This window comes from Lynx canadensis, chromosome X (genome assembly GCF_007474595.2).
Source record: "Lynx canadensis isolate LIC74 chromosome X, mLynCan4.pri.v2, whole genome shotgun sequence".
Classification (NCBI taxonomy): Eukaryota; Metazoa; Chordata; class Mammalia; order Carnivora; family Felidae; genus Lynx; species Lynx canadensis.
The window spans coordinates 22,166,012-22,172,437 of record NC_044321.2 but is presented as its reverse complement, the minus strand read 5'-3'; the positions used below and the strand labels follow the sequence as shown (position 1 = coordinate 22,172,437).

Genomic DNA, 6,426 nt, shown 5'->3' with positions numbered 1-6,426 from the left:
TACTGCCATAAACGAAGGGTCAAGAGATTTTTAGATAATGGAATAATATTGCTTGAAAAAGTTACTATAGCTACTATTAGAGGTAAAGACATCTTTTTTTTTCTCACTATTAATTTTTATGCCTGGTATGTTCCAGAATCCAGAAGAATAAATATATCAGAGTATTTCTCAAGAAGTCAGAAGATCTGCATACAGGTTCCTAATCAATAAAACATAAAGTCTTCTGAAAGAGTCATTTAGTTCATCTAATGGCTACAGGTTTGGACATGATGATATCTAAGTCACCCACCCATCCCTAAGATTTTATTATTTTCTGATTTCTCATGATTTTGGTTTTAGCTTTATATTCTCTAGTAGCGTCCTGCAGACATTCTAGCTAGATAGCACTGTGGTCACCTATTTACTCCTCAGTATTCTCCACTAATCTATATAGCCTTACCAGCCAAGGATTTTATCTTTTGAGCATTACATTCCTAGTAACTATCATGGTCTCCATCACACAGAAGACGCTCAGTAAATGCTAACTGAATAACTGAATTATTAAATGATAAGTAAGTCAAGGGTTTCATTACAAGAGTTTTAAAAATGTGTTCCAGGAAATGCTTGGCCTCACTGAAACCCTTTCAAGGGTTTACAGACTCAAGTATATTTTCATAATAATGGTAAGACATTACCTGTTTTTGTGTTTGTTTTACTTCTAGTCTCTTTGAGGCATGTAGAGATCAGGGGACGTTAAGGAATACACTGGAAATTACGGAGCTAGAGGGTCAGAGAACAAACAGGAGAGAGTCAAGCTTGTCCATCTAAGATAACGACCAAGGACCAGTTCTGTTATTCCAGTTCAACTGCTCTGATTTGATATTAAACCTGTCCATAATATATACAGCTTATATAACCTCCTTTATCCTTTCTTTCAAAATATACTTTTGCTTCAAAATAAACTCTAAAGTTATTAGAGACCTAAATACTTTAATTGTTGAGTTTCTCGATCCTTGCAAGCGTTGTTTGCTTCAGCACTAATATTGGACACACTATATATGTGGAAATGCTCCGAGTTCCCTGTGGGAGATTTATCATATTTAATACAAGTTAAAATACTTCATTGTTATAAACCTGGCTCCATGGCAAAAAATAGAGTAAAAAGCTCCAGGGAGAAATCTCTCCTTCTATGTAATATCATAACATTTTAGAGCTGCCAGAGACTTTAGTGATGATTTGATTCACTGATCTGCTTCAAATGATTAAATTATGGCCTACCAAAGCTAAGAAGAGCCTGATGCCTTCTTTAGGGAATAATTTAGCATTGTGGAGGGGGAAAAAAAAAAAAAAAAAACCTTTCTCCAATTATCTAGTAAAGAGTTAAGCATGGATCCAATTACTTGCAGGTGTATTTTGGGTTAATTTAGGCGACTGGTGCTCTTTCCTCTAATTCTCATCTCGCTAGTCCTTGAAACAGTTGCAGTGTGATGTCTTCAATCCTATCAAGAGGAAAGGTAAGGGACAATCAGTATGAATTCATACTAGGCCCTGAAAGCAAACCAAGCAGTGATGAAATGTATCTACTGTCAGACATGGCTTATTTGCTTAGTTGTCTCGTCCAGTATTCTTCGGGAAGAATTTGGAGCTTTACAGTTCCCTCTGTAGTTTGTGAAAAAAAATCTTCTGGGAGTCTACGAGTTTTGTGGGTTATATTGTGTATCAAAAATATTCATTTCTAACAGTCACAAATTACCTATGCCCTTTCCAGAATTCCGTGTACACAAAATCCTAAAATTTTGCAGTATATTATCACTTTCCCAGAAAAAAGAGGGAAATAAACAGTGCAGCGTAATAGAACCTCTCTCCCTCAACTTACTCTTACAGTGCTACCACTGTATTATGATTGTTATGTAACTTTTATTTCACATTGTGTCACAGCAGAGCATCATTTGTTTTCAGGGAAAAAAATTATTTTTATTTTTGAGGATAATGACTTTCCATATGTACAAATCTAAACATAAATAATTATACTAAAGGAAATAAATGCATTCATGTGCCCTCTGATCTGTTCCCCTTTAAGTTTTTTTTTTTTTTTTGTAAACCAATACATTTTTAGCCAGTACTTGAGAACAAACATGACATATTTGGTGATGCCAAATCATATGTCCAAAGGGATGGAGAATATGTGTGAGGAGCTGATGAATAATGATTAATTGTGATTATGATGATTAGGAATAAATGATACGTCCTGGATATTTTGTAGTTCTGTCTCCCCTCCCATTTGTATGACAGATGACAAATGCAAAGTACAGCTGCATCGCAATTAAATGCCTTTTCCTTTGTAGAATTAAAACCCTTTTTGAGACTGTTTAATATGCTGGGTCTATAAGGCAACTATACACACAACTGAGTCAATCTGTGACATTAGGATTTAACCAAAATTATACAAAATGATACTGGTCTAAATAATTTACAAAATCACAGAAAATATTTATGATGTGAGTAAGTGCTTAAAAATGACAAAAATATCAAAATTTACTTAAACCATATACGTTTTACAAGAGGAAAGTGTTTATTGCCAGAATTGAACAGTTAGAATATTCCCTTTTCGTGTAAGGCACCTATATAAAGGCAGAAATGCCAATTTTTGGCATGGATGCTCTCGGATTTAGTTCGGTCAACACCCCTACAAGGTGGTACAAGAGAAGAGCATTGAGAAGTTTGTTGATAATACAGGGTCATTCCAGAATCCCATTTTGGCTGTCCTCTTCAGCAGCATTTTAAGCCCCTGGAACCGACTCGTAAAATCTTTTTGATTTGGGAAATGATTTTTCTTCTTTCTGCCACAAAACTAAAAATTCTTTCTTGTAACAATAGTATCTGTTAAATGTCGAAGATGTGTTGTGTGTTTAGCAGAGTTGCAATGCTCTCAGTGGTTCAACAAGATGCCAGCTGTAGCTTAGATGACTCACCAGGTAGGTAGCAATCATTGTGCATTTATTGTCTTTGTTTCCACTCTAGACTGACTACCAGAATGTGGAGCGGTACACAGTCCTAATACTAATTAAATCACTTCCTGAAAATTTGAAAAAGCTTCTTTTTTTTTTTTATCACATTCCTCTTTTTTTTACATTTATTGTTTAGCTACTATGATTGTCTCTTAACCTTGTTGTGGATTGAGACCATGAATTAAAGAATTTTCTCTTCCTTACTTTCAAATCCTCAGTACTTAGCACAGGGTAAGTATGCACTAAATAAATATCAACCGAGTGATGATGATAATGAATGAGTAAATTATTCTGTGAATACTGCTAACTCATTAATTTCATTTCACTGTGAATAACAACACTTTTAGTAAGATTCCCAATGTTGTTATTAGTAGTTAATAAAAGCACCGTGACTAGTATCTGCTCAAGTGGAATATTGGAATATAAATAGAAGAGTAAAAGCCGTTGCTTTGAAAATCCCAGCTATCCACCCAATTTAATTGTTCTCTGACTCAATATTGTTTGTGAAGCAAAACCTATGTACATCGTGATAGAAAATTCAGACATCATAATTAAGACTGACCTTCTCTGTCTATTGTCTATCATCTGATTCTTTTTTGCAAAAATATCCCCAAAGCTTTTGTTTATCACATTGACTGAAATGTCAAGGTCTCTGATGATTATGACTCTCAGAGAAAAGCTTTATCAAAAAAATGTAGCACTTGGAATACTTAAAAAAATTACTACATAAAAATGAGTTTTTATTTTGAGCTCTGCAGTATTCTAACTTTATAGCTATTTATTTTATTCTCTGAATTTCAGAAGTTAAATAAACACAATTATAACAGTAACTCGTGCTTCTCAATGGGAAAGAAAGAAACAAAGTGTCAAAACAATTATCAGAATAGGATAAATGACAGTGGCGTTTTAGGATTAAAGTATGAGCCTTCACCAGTATGAGTTCTAGGATTAGCCACTTGTTTGTGAGACAGTCTGGTGTGAGTCAAGGGTGAGAAGAAGGGATAATGAATTCTCTAAAATATAAGGCATGTTTGGGAGAGCAGAGCAGAAAGTATAAAAGGACCAGGCCTTTGGGAGCCCCTAAAAGATTAATTCCAAGGTCTATCCAGATTGAAAGCTGTGTAACATTTTCAAATTATCATGCACACAAAACTAGTGTATAATTAATAACAATTTGTAATATAATTGTATCTGTGCAGAAACGGGAAGGATAAAAAGCCTTTAATGTAGTGTATTAGGCTCTACATGACTTAATCCATGTCTGTTTCAGTCAGCACCCAATTCACTGTATGTGTTTTTGTAAAAAGTAACTCCTTTCAGATTATTTAACTTCCTCGTTGTCTCTCAATTTTGGATCTTTTCAGACTGTGCTCTTCCTGTCTGGAAGACTTCTTCCCTCCCTCGTTCTCACTTCCTTAGGTAATTCTTATTCACCCTCTGTAACCCAACTGGGAAATCACTTTGCAAAGGCTTGGCTGACTCCATCAGACTTATGTATCCTTTCCATGTTCTCATATCTCAACCCAGAGTTGGTCACATTGGATTGTAACTCAAGTTATGCTCTCTGCCATAAGCCTCTTAAGTTCTGTGAAGGCAGGAGATAATTCCAGTACCAGTATCCCTCTTGTTCATTATTACATGTCTAATTCCTAGCACAGTGCGTGTTTCATATAGTAAGTGCATCTATTGATTTAAATCAAAATGGAAGGCTGAAGAAAGGAGGTTATTCATTAAGCTTTCATCAGCTGCTTATTATAGAGCCTAAATAACTCAGAGGAATCAGAAACTAACAATAGTAGGCAAGGACATAGAAACCAAGACAAAAGGTCAGCTGCAAACAGTTCAGGAATTCAGACCAGCAATTTGGGCAGGAGGATAGTTATGTCATGCAACAGCCTGGGCAGCAGGATTGGAGAAATGGGTCATTTGATGGCAAAGAGAGGACCAAGAATACAGTAGCAGGTAGAATTGAAGTAAACCTCAGCTTTAGACAGAAACTGTTTTGTGCTCTTATTTTCAAGGCAAAAGGTGACATTTAATCGAACTTGAGGAGAGAATAGAGTAACATTTGGCATTTGCCTTAAAAATATTTTCTTTTATTTGGTCAGCTTTATTAAAATATAATTTATGCGTAGGAAAATCCATCTTTTTCAGAGTGCGGTTCTGTGAGTTTTGACGAATGTATGCGGTCTAAGCAACACCACAGTTACCTGATAGATCAGTTCCATGACTCCAGCCCTTTGTGCCCCTTTGTATTTAATCCCAAACCCTCACCTCCAGTTTCTGGCAACCAATGATCTATTTTCTAATCCCTATAGATGTGACTTTTCCAGAATTTGATATAAATGGAATAATAAATTGTGTGACCTTTTGAGCCTGGCTTCCTATCACTAGCATAATGCACTTATGATTCATTCATGTTTTTATAAGTTTTACATTTGTTTTAGTTTTTAACTCCACTATCACAAATTCTGCAGTTAAACTTTCCACATATGTGGGAAAATCACGGGGGTCTGCACATCCAGAGTGCAACAGGCAAGCCTTGCTCTGGGAAAACCAACTTCATGATCATGTTATCACCCCTATCAGGTAAGTATTTATTAGATTATCTTTTATTGCTGAGCAATACTCCACTGTAGGATATATCACAGATTATCCATTCTCCCCCTGAAGGCCATTTGGTTTGCTTCTAGTTTTGGGCAATTATGAATAAAGCCACCATAAATACTCATATGCATAAATATTCATGTATACGTTTCTTGTGTGAAGATAAATTTCTTCCCCCTCAGGTAAAATAAATATTTAACCTGAACACAAGGGCCAGACTGTTTTCCAGACTTGCTATAATATTGTGAATTTTAAGCAGCCATGTGTGAGCATTCCAGTTGCTCAACATCCTTTCTAGCCTTTGAGATTGTCAGATTGTTTATCTGAGCGTTCTACTTTGCTTTTTATTTTATTTGTGTTTTGGCATTTCTAATTGGTGGGTAGTGGTATCTCATAGTGGCATAATGATATTGAGGATCTCTCTTTCTTGTGGTTAATGTCAGACATCTTTTCCTCATTGATGTGTTTGTTTAAATCCTTTATCCATTTGTACTTCGGATGTTTGTTTTCTTATTAGTAATTGAGTTTTGAGATTCCTCTATGTATCTTAGATGCAAGTCCCTTACAAGCTATGTTTGTAAATGTTTACCACAGTCTGTGGTGTTTCCTTTCATTCTTTTAACATCTTTAGAAGAGCAGAAATTTTACACATATATAATATCCATTATAAATTTATTACGAATCAGTTTTGACGTTGTGTTTAAGAAATGTTACTACCTCAGGCCCCTGGGCGGCTCAGTCAGTTAAACATCTGATCTTGGCTCAGGTCATGATCTCGTGGTGTCTTGACTTCAAGCCCTGCATCAGGCTCTCTGCTGTCAACGTGGAGCCC

The 6,426-nt window shown here is 35.6% G+C and overlaps 1 non-coding gene across 1 annotated transcript; it reads right to left on the bottom strand.

Annotated features, from left to right (window-relative positions):
• Window positions 1-5,412: 5,412 nt before the first annotated feature.
• On the bottom strand, window positions 5,413-5,584 carry LOC115507989. The gene has a single exon (XR_003966897.1). It is a non-coding gene; the product is annotated as a U1 spliceosomal RNA (small nuclear RNA).
• Window positions 5,585-6,426: the final 842 nt, after the last annotated feature.